Here is a 15144-nt window from a genome sequence, read left to right as displayed (position 1 = left end):
GAACAACCTCATGGACAGTATCATCAGAGCGGTATCCCATTTCGGTGTGATGGGAACTGGGGGGGGACAGCCGGATCATCTCTGAACCATCACAGTCCAGTTTGCTAACTTTTCAGCGAGCTTCTCTTTTGCTTGTTACTTTCAAATGACATTCCTCAGCTACATCCCACCCAAACACATTCCTTGCCATTCTATCCATAGGTGGCTTCTTTAGCCTCATTCCATGGTTTTGCTAATATAGCACCCCGTGAGGCAAATTTATCACCTTTTACCTTTCTTAGCCTTGGGAATTATGCTCAATAGACAGTGTATGGGTTTAATTTCTTATATTTCCCATGATTCTGGGAGTAATATAGCTAGGGGTTTAGTCCAAAATTTCTCTGTTGGGAGCATGAATATGTTATGTGAAGGAAGATAGTTTTACCTTCCTTGCATTTACGACAGATGGGGAGGCATTCTGGGCATATTCTAGATCATTTCACTGGTGTAAAGTATGTTCCGTGGATATAATTACAGTGAACCTGCATGAATTTCGTATTACTCAATATTTGTTTATTTTGCTGACAAGCCTTATCCCTTTTCTATCAAAGAAAGACTCAGGGTAGACTGCTTCCCCGTGCCGCCTAATTGAGGGTGGTTCTGCTTCACAATGCTGTATATATGCATACCATCCATCATTCCTCCTGATGGCAAGGTTGATCATATTGTTAATGTATCTGGAACCCTAGGCGCCTCTGGGAACACTTGGCATAACTTCCTTGCTATATATGATAGCTTTGCATACTTCAAGAATTTTCCCAGCTGCACGCTAAAAGCCTTTAGGGATTCCTCAAATGTCCTAAATGTACCATTTGGGCACATCTCTATTTGGCAACATGCTTCTAGTCCTTGCTACTTCCATATCATTGTAGATCTTTTTGAAAGGTTGCAGTGACCACAGCAACATCTCAGGGAACATTTGAATGTTTTAAACACTCTGGTTTGTTCAGGTTCTACTGACGAAGCAATGGACAGCAAGCACCATTATGAGAAGCAAGCTTCTGTGAAAACAGTACAACGCATCCTTAATTTACCAATTTAATATTATTAATTATTTCCGTCAGCAGATACCAACCTGAACCAGTGAGACAAAAGCAAGCATTTGATAAAACAAAACAAGCATTTTATGACTGTTAAACAAAAAAATGTTTGAACTGGGTGAGCACCTCACTTGCACCACTGTTAGCAGCAGAAGACAGGCACTCTCAATGAGCAACCTGCATGACAGTACAGGTGTCACTTTCCTGCCTGGAATTCCCACACTACTTTGGAAGGAGACTTTTTTTTGAGGGCCACAATCAAGTCTAATGATTAAATGGGTCTGGCTTTTACAGTTCCCGTGAGATATAGCACTCGGAAGACGTTTGGAGCTGGGGAGAGTAGGTCATTGTTTTTATGGATGACATTTGCAAACATGCTTTCTTGTTTCAACAGAATTCCATAAAATGGATCTTATGTTTTATCTTTACTAGTGCGTGGGGTGACTCGAAGACCTAAATGCTTGTCTTTTTATAATTGGTCCATGTGGATAACTCACAACAGCCTCACTGCACACAAGAATTATTTGTGCTTCCTACCCTGCATTCATGCAAGAATTAACAGTTATGGGGCTCGAGATGACATCAGACCACATAACCAGGTTAAAAAGTCTTGGTACAATAGCAGTAAAGAAAAGTGCAGCTGATAATAAAGGGCAGCAGAATACCACCTTAATCGATGTTTCTGTCAATTCGGACATATGAGAAAAGGATACGTACCCATCCTAAATGCCAAGTCATAAGCTGCAAAGTACTGCCAAAACTGTAGTCGTGCCCTCACACACAGGTACGTTTTCGCCATACAATTAAATTGTGATGCCTATTGAAGAATTAGATCACACAGAAAAGTGGTTCTCTATAGGTTATCATTTGATTACCCTCTAAGAGCTTTAAATGCACATCCCTTTGGGAGCTACAGGTTGAGTGGATGAGGATTTTTTCCAAAGACAGGAACAGTGTCTGTACCAAAAGGGAGACCAACGAGGACAGTAGTAATATTCCAACAACGTCGATCCCATGCAAAAAATCTCTAGAAATGATTTACATATTGTTTTTGTACCAAACAAAACTAATTTAATGCACTGGTTGATTGCTTAAGATTATGAATGAAGATAAATAAGACTCGAGTTAACCTGTCAAACGAATGATGTAACAAATAAAGTGTAAATCTCATTTTATGATGTGCTGCAATGTGCGCCAAATTTACTGGATGTTTTGTAGATCGAGGCATCTTCAGTGTGCTAGTGCAATATGTAGTACCAAACAAAAGCTAGTCAACTAAGCCAAACATGAAGGAAATGTACAAAAAAACAAAAGAAAGACAATGATAAGACAATACTGAAGATTGTACAATGACTGAAAATGAGAATATAAAACACAGATCACACAAAAGGTGATGGAATTAATGCGTTGTGGGATTTAGTTAAAAAATATTACATTCAGAAACTCAGGAGATTCCTTCGTGTGTATTTTAATAAGGTAGATAATGACGCTTCTGACTGCACTCTTCTATTAATCGAAGAACTGAGTGTGATTTAGTAAGGTCAGCAGGCAATCAGGAAAAGATCCCCCAAACCTGGGATTACAGTAACTTTTTATTGAGTTTTGAAACATGTATAACAGTGTCAGAACGAACGAATGAACAATGTTGCACTCTTCAACAAACACACATTACATGAATTCACGTCGAATTTGTTAACCCTGCAGAATAGGGCCATCAGAACAGGCCATCCTATCACCACAGGCCTTATGGTGTTTCTCCGGGCAGCCACGGAATTTGAATACTGTTTTTTCCGCTGTGGCTTTTCATGCTGATCTGTGACTCTGTATGGTGTGTTTCTAAGGGATTGTATTAGTGAAGGGTTTGTGTGGAATCATGGGAGGCCTCCAGTGCATTACGCAATTGTTGAGAACGATAACATTGCGTCCTGTGCATTGTATATGTATCCTTGAGATGTTGGAATGTGTACCTGGAGTTACCCTTCCAGACATCCATTAATTTGATGTACCAATGCTATCCTATGCTCGGAAACCCTCCAGTGTGGCTGTGTACTGAAGACACTTTCTGGCCCAAAGTGGTGCTTCTGCAGTTGGCACCCCATGCTTTTTGATCCACCGCAATGGCTGATGCCATCAAGATAAGGTTGTTTGAGTTGCAGGTGGGAGGGTTGTGAGTGTGCAGGAACCATAAAGGAGGTTAAGTGAGAAGTGGTACATAAAAGCACGGAGTTCTACCTCTTTGGAGGGGACGTCTCAATCTGCAAAAGCCAATCATTTATCAGTATACAGTCTTATATCTTCAATTCCCCCATCGTAGCGTTTGAGTACACATGTGAGGAAGCAGATACATATCTGGCCTCCTGTCCACAGGAATTTCATCTCTGCTGATTGTAGGGTGTGGAAGAAAGCAGGTGGTAGGTCATATGGGTAATTCTGAAAAGTGTAAAGGAGTCTGGAAGGGATATCATCTTAAGCAGTGCCCCCATGCCTGCTATATTAAGTGAAATACATTCCCATTGAACATGTCTCTCTGTACCCTGAGTTACTAAGGGTGTGTATTAAGATCCCATACCCATTGTTTAGTAAATGCAATGTGCATCCCTAAATAAAGAGTTGAGTTGCCCATGCAGCAGAATGGTGGCCTTTACGCCTTAGTGTGCATCAGTTGAGGTAATGAAGGTAGATTTAGGCCAGTTTATGTTAACACCAGACACATCTGCTAAGATATGAAGCATAGAGAGAAGAGGAAGCGACGAATCAGGAACGCTGATGTAGACTAGAAAATCATCACCATATACCAATACTTGGTCCTCAGGACCATCAAGCCACCAGAATCTACTGAGCTGCACATTTTGCCGAATCCATTCAGCAAGTGGCTCAATGATGAGGGTGAATAAAAGAGGAGACAGGGGAGAAGACTTGCCTGTCCCTCATTCAATATTATTGACTGGGGGAATTCCCGGTTCACTTGGCCCAGCACTCATGGCTTGAAATAGAATACTTTGACATAATGGCGACAGAGAGGGCCAAAGTTCATGCTTTCCAGTAAGCAAAACATAAATTGCCAGCAGACCGAATCAAAGGCCTTTTCGAAATTGATATAAAGGCTCTTCGCTCTGTTGTATCACTTGTCAATGCATTTGAATTATTCAAACATCAAAGGCAGTGGTGAATGCTATACCCGGGCATAAAACCATTGTGGTCCGGGTGTATCAATAACTTAACTGTCTTTACCAGTCAGTTCACCAGCATATTGGCTAGGGTCTTGGAATCCATGCTGATAGTGGAGATAGGCCTATATGATTCACACCAGTCAGGTTGTTTCTGCAATTTCAGGATCACTGAGATCGTGATTCCTCATAAATCACATGGGAGCTCCCCTGATGTCAGAGCTTCATTAAACATGTCAAGTATCAGTGGGATCTGCTGCAATGTGTGCCGCGTATACATTTCCAATGAGAAACCGTTTGACCTAGGTGTTTTCATGGTTGGAAGCGCCTGGATGGCTTTTAGTATCTCTTTGGCAGTAAGTGGTTCTTCTAGGTCACGCCTATCCACAAATGCAAGTTTGGGGACGATCAAGTCTTTGATGATCGGGTTTCCCTGTTCAGCCAGTATAATTATCATTGTTAAGCACAAATCATGAAATATAACTCTTGCTACACAACATTCTACACATTTGTGCCGCAATTAATTACTAATTTATTTCACGCATAAGGTTGAAAAAACACTGCTGGGTCCTTGTATTTTGGTAATGAATCCAATTATATTTTATTCTATATTCAGAGTTACAAATCCATTTTAATAATTGGTCCGTTGCATTCATGCATTTCCGGTGGTTCCCTTCTTCAGTGAACCTTTATTTCAACATAAATACAAGTAGCACTGGAAATGAGAACAAGAAAAACAAAATAAAGGAAAAGCTTACTATAATTTAGTTAATGTGGATTGTCTAAAACAGTGGCATAAGAGGATAATATTATTAATTTGCCTAGTTTACACAATGGTATAAACAAGAATAACAATTATGGGATGGTATTCCATACATGTAGCATATGCATGGGTATTATCTGGCATTACTCACCCACATTAGATAGACTAGAAAAGGATTTCCTAGTCTTTCAATATGGCACAAAATATAATGAATTGTGGTAAGTTAATTAGGAAAGAAATGTAGTTAGGGTGATTGATAAAATACCAGAATATGCAGCCACTGATTAACTTAGGGGCTAAAGTGAATTGGTTAATAAGCAAATAGGTATAGAATGCTGAGCACCTTGTGTATTTTGTACGTATTGACTGAAATTCATTGGGATCACATGGTGCCTGAGAAGTATGGCCTGTTCAAGACATAAGATTCTGGCATGTTGTTTTTTCCAGAAATTGAAGCACGTCTGATCATTTTTATTGCAGGTCAAAAGAGATTGCAGTCCGAAATCCTACTCTTGAAATGAAAATTTAACATTCCAGATTGGCTCTGTACAGTAAAAACTAAAATACAATATTGTGTTGGTATGAGATTCTTTTTGAGAGGTGGATGACCATGAGATACAGAAAATAATACGATTAAACATCTACCCTAGTTTTGGTCTTTGGAGAAAAGTGTGTGTGTATTGGTCAGGAGGTCAAGATCAGTTAACCTGAAGGCTTCAGTTAGTTTCCGCTAAAAACAATTAGCACAAAATTAATAACACAGCTTTGGCTAACCATAGCCAATATTATTAGCAACATCTGAAAAGAAAAAAAGTAAGCAGAGAATTGATTAAGGGATCCCTGGCCTCCAACTACTTTGAAAATGAGCCGAGTCATCAATGTACAGTGTGAAATTCTCATCACTTCCTTAAAGTGGGAAAGGTTTTCACATAAACATTAGGTGGTAGAGGGGGAATTGTGGCTATTCAAGTAATATGGGTGAACAATTTTAGATTGATAAAGAAATTCTTTAAGTCTTCCTGTAAGCTATTTGAAAGTAAAAAGGTGATCCAATTTAAGTTAGTACTTCTAATACCAAATTGTGTTCAAATCTCTTGATTAAGATTTCATAGATATTGGTATGAACGCCCAATGATTGGTTAACTGTTTTACATCAGCTGAACTAATAATGACTAAGATATTCAGCAGATTATTTATCACTTAATATAGGCCTGAACTCTGATTGGAATCAATTTTTCAGAAATAAGAATTTGGATCAAGAGCTCTTGCTGATAATGTTTTTTAGCACAGGAGTTATCAGTGAGTACTCAGGGAAGAAAATCTCAGATATTTAATGAAGAGTTGATAAAGAAGCAGAACACAGCTTTTATCCCAAAACTGAATGACAGCATGCCTGGATGGATGGAAACTTAAGTGCACTTTACCCTGGTGGAGTGTCACAAAGCAACATGCATACAAGCTAATGCACAACACTGGACCAGCATACCTCAACTCCCACCTCCACTTCCACTAGCAGACCAGATGCCTTCGCTCTGCCTGCCTCTCTCTCTCTCTCTCTCTCTCTCTCTCTCTCGTGCACACACACTACACATCCATTGAAGCAGTACAGGAGGGCTAGCCTTCTCATACCTTGCATCCAAAACATGGAACAACCCCTCTTGTCCACCTCTCTCTACACCTAAGGGCCTCCTCCTCGCTTCTGGAATTCTGTAAGAAGCGGAAGACCTGGCTCTTCAACTAAGACCCTGCAGACGACCTTCACACCTGCTCCACCGCCTGGATACCCCTCAAGTGACTTACTAATCAAGTTTTACAAATCCCTGTTATGTAACGTAACACAACTATCACTTTACTGCAAGATCAAGGGCCTGATTTAGATCTTGGCGGATGGGGTTACTCTCTCACAAATGTGATGGATATCCCGCCTGCTGTATTACGATTCTATTATGTCCAATGGAAATTATAATACCCGTCATTGGACAGAGTACCCGTCCGCCAAGATCTAAACCAGGCCCTAACTCTTTTCTTTGGTCCATTGGATTAAGAATGATAACCAGTGGATAAGAGTTGCAATACCTGCAACGCCTTTAGCAAGATGACTGAAAATATAGATATTAATTGCACAGCCTTATCATAAACTAGGTCATCCGAAAGGTCATGTGTATAGCAATATTGTTTTTGAACATTACAGTCAATTCACCATAAAGGGGACTCGAGCTAAGGCCTAGTTTAGTAAGGGGGGTCCACAATGACCTACAATAAGGTACACTAATGGGTTAATATATGGACACAAGACTCTGGGATATATTGGGTGCCAGAAAGGATCGAAGGAGCTGGCTGTGCAAATTGATAAACCCTTTGCTTGTATAAAGATAATACCTGACTTATTGTCTTTCCTGTTATAGTATTGCATTTGAAGCCATCAGAAAGATTAACATATTAGTACTGTGGTTCTACATGTGCCAGGGTAGCCTGCACAGACGCTTTGTAACACCATTTCCAAATCTGTGCTTGTAAAGACAATAAAGACGTGTACTATTTTTCACTATTTATATACATGAGTACACTGTTCCAGAAAAAAGGAAAAAGTAGTCCACAAGGCACTCCTTTAACTAGAAGCAAATGCCCTCACACATCCCATCGGCTGTCATGCTTCATCATAGGGCTCAAAAAACCTATACTAGTCATATATAGAGGGAGACCATCCCACATTAAGGACCAGGCTCCATAGGAAACTGCGTACCATAGAATTGGCGTGATATTTTAATGCTGCCAATCCTACAATCGGAGACCTACCCCGAGGACGCATTCCTGAAACAATTTTTAGATTATCGTATAGGATTTTTGAGATAGTGACTAGAGCTTTTGGACTTACAGCCTTAGACACACTGTGGTCTTTTTGTATCATTGAGAAGAAGTGTTTTGTTTCTTGTTATTTGGCCCTGCTGAAGATCCACTGGATCTGTATGGACCCCTTAGACGCGAAACATGTTGAACTAGTGTAGGGGGTAAAGGTAATTCCTTCACCTCTAATCGATTGTTGTTGAGAGAGTGATTGAGCATTATCTCTTTTTCACTCCCATACGAGTTTTAATCTTGACCAAGGCCCTCCCTGATCAATAAGGTGTGGTTGCATGTAGGGTTTTGAGCCAATTTTATTCCTTTCCTCTGCTCTCCTATTGTCTGCTTGCCTGTAGGTGGGAATTCTTCCCTACAGCTTATACCACGGCACACAATATTGATAAAAGATCTCCGGCAAAGAGCCCCCTTTATAGGGTGCCCGTCAGACATTGCAGCGCCACTCTGACGAGGAGCAAGCCCTATGATGAAGCATGACATCGATTGGATGTGTGACGGCATTTGCTTCTAGTTAAAGGAGTGCCTTGTGGACTTACTTTTTCCTTTTTTCTGGAACAGTGTACTCATGTGTATACGTATCACAAGTTAGGAGGCTGTACATTGGACCATTAATCTCCCTGTCCCTCTTGTTGTACTACTATTTTTCACTGTGACATTGGAAGTCATGTGTAATTCTTCTTTGCTTGAGTTCAAAATGGGCTTTGGTCACTAGATCTACTTGGATTTTGGCCTGATTTATCTTAGTCGTTTAGATGATACAAGAGTCGAAGGATACTGTTGAATGATGTAGGAGTGGGCCATTCACTTACTGCCCTTATTTTCTTTCCACAAATACTAAATACTTAGGGGCCAACCAGGACAACTAAAACAAGCAACAGCAACATTACCATGACTAACTCTTTTAGTAGCTGCCAATAATAAGCCAGTTATACCCTTCTGGGGTGAAATGAGGTTGAAGCTTTATGTCAGTGAAAGATTGCCATGTCAAAGATAATTCTTAATGGGGCTTTGTCACACAAAGCCTCCATAAAATCTAGATAGAAACTGTAAATCCCCATCATTATTCCGCTGAACATAATATCTGATTTTCAGTGTGGATCAAGGCCTGGTAGATCGGCAAATGACCAGTGTCGGAATCTGTGCATAGTCTTGATAAAATACACAGTGGCATGTATGGGCTACATCCATCTTGCCTTCATGGACCTTACCTAGGCCTTTGACCAGGTAAACCGTGATAAACTATGGAGGATTACTTTAACAATTGCGGCAGATCAGGACATGATCTACTTCTTGAGGGACCTCCGTGGTAATACAATGGTTACAGTTGGGTGTGTTGTGTAGCCATTTTAGCTATAGCTTCATGCACGTTATTTTAACACACTAGGCTAAGCCGCTGTGCACTCTAACCTAGATAACTTTTATTCGGCTTTACTTTATTATTGTTACAATAGCCACTTTTACCGTCTTGTTTTATTTTCTGTTTATATAACTGTTTTTGCCTAGCCAGGACCCTGTTCTCAAACAAGACATTCCGTCTCACTCTGTGCTTCTTCCAAGGCTACAGCACGGTATATTGCCAGTGAACGTGGTAGAAGTTTAGTCTCCAACATTCGTAGAAAACACACATCCTTACGTAGGGACATTTTCTCAGAACATCAGCTGTGTTGTTATAAAAACATTTCCTTGTCCCATACACGTTAGAGGGAGATTCCAGCCAGAGAACCACGACTGTATGCTGATTGTCGAATGCTTCGCTGCCGAATGCTTCGCAACCGATGCGAACATAGACCGCAGGCCTTTGCTCAGGTAGGAGGGATGATGTCTTCCCAGGGGAACCTGAAGGGCAGAATTGGAGCTTAACATGCTGTGCCCTATCATAGCCTAGGTAGGAGTTAGTCTATTGACCATAGTGACAGTATGATAGCGTTATTTCTATGCTTCACTCTCCTCATCACAATTTTAATACTGTTATGCTGTGTCATCCTGGTTATTGCAGCTCACACTTTGCTATCTAAGATACAGTTGTTTTATTCAAATCATTATTAAAACATATACTGCTTCCGTTTGTCATTTATATATGAGACTAAGGTAACTGAGAGAAACGGATGAGACCTGAGTGACCACGGCTTCCCTGAGAAACCAATTATGTCATGCGCTCGGCTGCCCAGTCATCCCTGCCCTTGAGATGAGGCACTGCTAGTTAGCCGGAGCAACACCCGGACTGGAGCAACAGGTGTCACCCGCAGTCTGTCAGACTTCGTCTCCCACGCCGCGGGCGATTCTGCCACTCAAAATCCAGTAGTCTCATTAGAATAATGAGAGCCTACGCGGCAGGTGCACCAATGACTTAACCTGTATGGGTCACTTTAAAACTGAAAAAGGAGTAGGGCAGGGTTGCATCTTGGCCCCGTTATTTACCCTGTATATTAATAAGCTTGAACAGGTTTTAGTGGATGCCTGGGCTGACAGCATGCCAATAGGAGCTCTTCCAGTTTTGCTTTATGCAGATGATGCAGTGTTAATGGCAAAGGGTCTGCTAGCCATTTTGGATGCCTCTGTGGCCTTTATTGATGAGATTGATTTAAATATCAATGTTAGTAAATCTTTTGTGATGTTGGTAGCACCTAGTTAAACCAAATTGAAAACTTTTAATGTGGGGACTCATTCTGTCTAGGGCGAGAGCAGTCACGTTCAAACTTCTGTACGATAGGTGCACTTTGTCTGCTGTGTAGTTTCCATTACAGAGGCAGCTAAATAGGCCATGCTTTACAATCCAAGGTTCTCTGATTATACAAATTTAGCACAATGAACTTATTTTCAAAAGTGATTCATACTTAAGTTCTTTTGTCTTTAAGCACTGTACTGTATATAGAAAATCCTATCCTTCTGTCATGAATTCTCACTAATTGTTCTTCTAGAAGGATGAAGGGAGCTGGTGTTCAGTCACAAGCCTTGCAGGTCACAGCAGATGTCAGCAGTGAATGGTTAACTTGCCGAGAGATTATGCTGCTATTGGAATTAAACAAGTTAGAGAAGCAATACTCGCCTCCGTGTTTTTAATAAAATTAAGACTTTGTCATAATATACTAGGAAAATCTACATTTCGGTCAAATTTGCAATCATTTTGTATTTCATTTCGTGTGGTCTCCAGCTACTGTTTGAAAAAACGTTTCAGGGAAAATAGTGGCAGGAAAGCCATTATAAAAATATTGCCCAAGAGAAGTAGTGTCACTAGTGCCTGTCCTAAGCAAATTATGAATATGGCATCCACATAATACATATGATGCTACAGCTTCATAATATAAGGTTATCCATTTTGTACTGTTTTGCACGATATCAATTTCATTACAGGTCTCCAATAGCCAGGGATATACCATAATACATTTGAATTGCAGGACAACTGCTAAAACCACTAGTAAATGTAAACCAGAGATCATATATCAGTCATACTGCTTAGCAGTAGTATTCATAACTTCCAATCCTGGTTCTTTAATATACAAGCTGCATCGACAAGGCAGTGACAATACAGCCCGCCCATGCAAAGCCAGGTTTAGAATCTTTTTTCCAATCTTGGTCACAACAGAACTTATGCACATCCTACCTTTCTATGGTGACCAACAGGGCAGTACCACTGCCAGATGACAAACTATGAATTTTATATGAAGGAGGTACAAAGTAGGATTAAACATATGGGGGGCAACCAGGATGTAATGTGCCCTTTATAGCTAATTCTTCATACGTACATCCAATATGGGACATCGCAGTTGTCTAAGTTGCTTGATCTGCTGATACGCACCAAAACATGCAACCAATGGAAGCAGCGGCTTTGAACTAGTGTGAATAATTATTTTAGGATACCTCATCCTGAAACAGCATTCTAACAAAGACAGTCTGAGGAAAATCCTCCAAGTGCAACCAGTAACTGCAGCTCGAAATATTCAGTGGCGACCATGTACTGTCATGCAGGTGCTGTCCGACGTGTTGGAACGTTTATTTTCTCATTATTTTTAATGTCATTATGATGTTATTGATGTTGCTCTGTATTTTATTATATTTTATGGTTTACCTGCTTTAAACCGAATAAAGATTCAGCTGATTCAATTGCTGTTCAGAGAACCCTTTTGTGCTTTTGCTCATTAGGACATACACCTTGGGGGGGGGCGTAAACTACATGGCGCTCTCACTGATTGACATCTCAAAAGGATGGCCATGTAAACAACCTGCCTAATATCCTAGTGGAAGGCTTCCACTCTTCGAACCAAAAGTGACAGAGAGACATCAACCAGCAGATATCAGTGAGACAGATCCCAGAGTCCCTTTTACATCCACTTTATGAAGCAGATGCTTCTCTGGAAATGAACAAGTGGGTGAAAGTCTACCCGATACCAGATCTGAATTCTCAAATTAAATGAAGGAATCAAGGAGCATTAAGAGCTAAAGGGCTGCCCAATTTAAACAGGAGCACCCAAACGATAATGAGGTTAACACTTCAGAGTCCACAAATCCACAATGGTCTAGAAGATTACAAAATAGCACTTTTATGTGAGACATTTCAGCGACCCCTAAAGGTTTAAAAGGAGGAACTGAAGAATCTTTAAAATCAGCTGCAAGTCCGGGGGAAGAAAAAAATATTCCACTGTGAAGCACTTCAGAAGACAAAAAGCATATGCCTCCATATGGGAAAATGACCAATGGATCCCAACAGTATCTACCACAGAGAATCCCAATTAGAAACAATTTTGAAAAAGAAACTAAATCTAGAATACGTTGATCCTCACACTACAATGGAAAAATCCCTATTTGGTAATACTTACATTGGATAAGGCCCTAATGTCAGGAATAATACTGGAGAATAAGTGGCCAGTGTAGCTTTTAAATGGTTATTACTAGTTTTCATGGTGATCCTTTTTCAGTTGACCACCCAACAAAAAGGCAAAGGCAATCCATCGACCATGTTGGAAGAGGAAAGCATCTGATGGCACTGGGTTATGTACCTAGTGTGCAGAATAGAAGTGACTAAGGCTCTGGCGCCATTTGATAAACTGCTGCTGTCCACAGAAAGGAGAAACTCATTTGATTTCTATGATTTCCAAACTACTGTGATGGAGAGGGAAGGAAAAGAAGACTCACTTCCAAGACATGAGGTAGGAGGACCTAGGGAAATCCCTGAAATGTACACAGTGGGATAAAATACTGAGACAGTGTAGGAAGTGTATGAGGCACACCAAGGGTCAGGAGACATGGCAGGAAACAGTGAGTAAGATAATATTTTGATGGGATATGACTTCCTGCATTTAGAAGCCACGAACGGGAAGAAACGGAGCTTGTGCTGAAGAAGCTACAGCAGCACATGATCGATAATACATATTTTGTGGAAATATGACCAACTACGCAACTGCTGGAAGGAAGTCTTGTAGGAAGCTGGCTCTGTATATACTATATCAAAATGAGATATAGTGTGCACAGAATCCAGGGGTTAACAGGGGCAAAGTAGACAATACTAATGCTCTCTTTTGTGGTAGTGTGGTCGAGCAGTTAGGCTTATCAAAGGATAGAGCAAAGCATTTGTTGTACACACAGAAAATTGAAGAAGCACACACTCAATGACTTAACTCCAGACCAAGGTTTTTATATTGTAAAAATATATTTTTCTTAATTTATTTTTAGAACCACGAGATTCAAGTTGCATGTAAGTACCTTAAAAGTTTTGTATTTCACAAAGATATCAACATTAATTTGTTTGAAATAGTTAAGTAATAGTTCTTGAAGTATTGTCAATAATATGTTTTAAAAATGGACACTAATTTTCAGAAACAATTCCTGGGGCGAAGAAATGTTAGTTCATTTTGCAGGTTCAGTCTCTGGGATTTGGAAGTCCACCGGTTGGGGTTCAAGTTAACCCCAAACACCCACCAGCAGCAACACGGGGCCCGCCAGGTGCCGAGGTCAAAGTTGAGCAAATTTAACGTGGGCTCTTATGGAGACAGGGGGTACTCGGAATCAGGTCAGCCAGCAGGTAAGAACCCGCGACTCAGAGGGCAGACCAGGGGAGATTATAAGAGCACTGGAGGGGCCACAAGTAGGCACTGAACACACACCCTCAGCGGCACAAGGGCAGCCGGGTGCAGGGTGCAAACAGGACGTCGGGTTTGTAATGCTGGTCTTTGAGGAGACCCCGGGGGTCACTCAAAGGCTGCAGGCGAGGTCCAGGGGTGTGTGTCGGGGACACCACTGGTCGGACAGGGAGGAGGGATGCCTGCCGAATGTTGAGGCCCCGGGGGTCGGTTTCTCCAAGGCCTGGGGGCTGCGTGTGTTCTTCGGCGTCGGATGTCTTCGTCCGGGGCTTTGCCGTCAGGAGGGTCCTCGGGATCCCTCTGCAGGTGTCGTCGTGGAGGGGTGGACAGGTCAACCCAGGGTGGGCACTTGCTCACAATCCCCTGGGGACCCTCTCTTGCTGGTTGGACCACCTGGACACGGGCCGTGGGTGTCGGGTGCACAGGGGTCAGGACTCACGCATCTAGAGTGAGATGGGAGTCCTTGGTTGTAGGTTTCTTTAGATAGAGCCACTGTCCTCTGGATTTCTTGGTCCTTTTGGGTGCAGGGCAGTCCTCCGGAGTTGGCAGAGGTCACTGGGCCCTCTGGACACATTGCTGGTCTTTTTGCAGGTTCTTTGAAGCAGGAGACACACCACTAGGGCTGAGGCCAAAGCAGTTGTTGTCTTCCTTCTTCTCTGCTGGAGGTTTCAGCTTAGCAATCCTTCTTCAACTTGTAGGTCGCCAAGAATCTGGTGAGCTGGGTTCAGGGAGGCTCTTAAATCCTTGATTTAGTGGTGTTTTAGGGGTCAGAGGGCAATAGCCAATGGCTACTTTCCCTGGGGGTGGCTACACCCTCCTTGGAGGGGGGCACAATTTCTATCCCTATTGGTCCCTGTCCTCCAAATCAAGATGGAGGATTCTGCAGAGAGGGGGGTCACCTCAGCTCTGGATACCTTAGGGGTGGTCCTGGCTGGGGTGGTCACTCCTCCCTGTTTGCCAAATTTTCCCACCAGACTTGCCGCAAAAAGTAGGGCTTTGTCTGGGGGGGGGGGCATCTCCACCAGCTGGAGTGCCCTGGGGCACTGTAACACAAGGCTTGAGCCTTTGAGGCTCACTGCCAGGTGTTACAGTTCCTGCAGGGGGAGGTGTGAAGCACCTCCACCCAGGACAAGCTTTGTTTCTGACCACAGAGTGACCAAAGGCACTCACCCCATGTGGTCAGAAACTTGTCTGAATGTGGC

At 41.9% G+C, this 15144-nt stretch overlaps 1 protein-coding gene across 4 annotated transcripts in view; it reads right to left on the bottom strand.

Moving 5' to 3' along the window:
* ELP6 (elongator acetyltransferase complex subunit 6) overlaps positions 1–15144 on the bottom strand; it is a 224565-nt gene that overhangs the window by 198252 nt on the left and 11169 nt on the right. The gene's annotated exons all lie outside the window — the stretch shown is intronic.

The sequence above is a fragment of the Pleurodeles waltl genome, chromosome 10, assembly GCF_031143425.1.
Source record: "Pleurodeles waltl isolate 20211129_DDA chromosome 10, aPleWal1.hap1.20221129, whole genome shotgun sequence".
In the NCBI taxonomy this organism is placed as follows: Eukaryota; Metazoa; Chordata; class Amphibia; order Caudata; family Salamandridae; genus Pleurodeles; species Pleurodeles waltl.
This window is presented reverse-complemented; position numbering and strand designations above follow the sequence as displayed.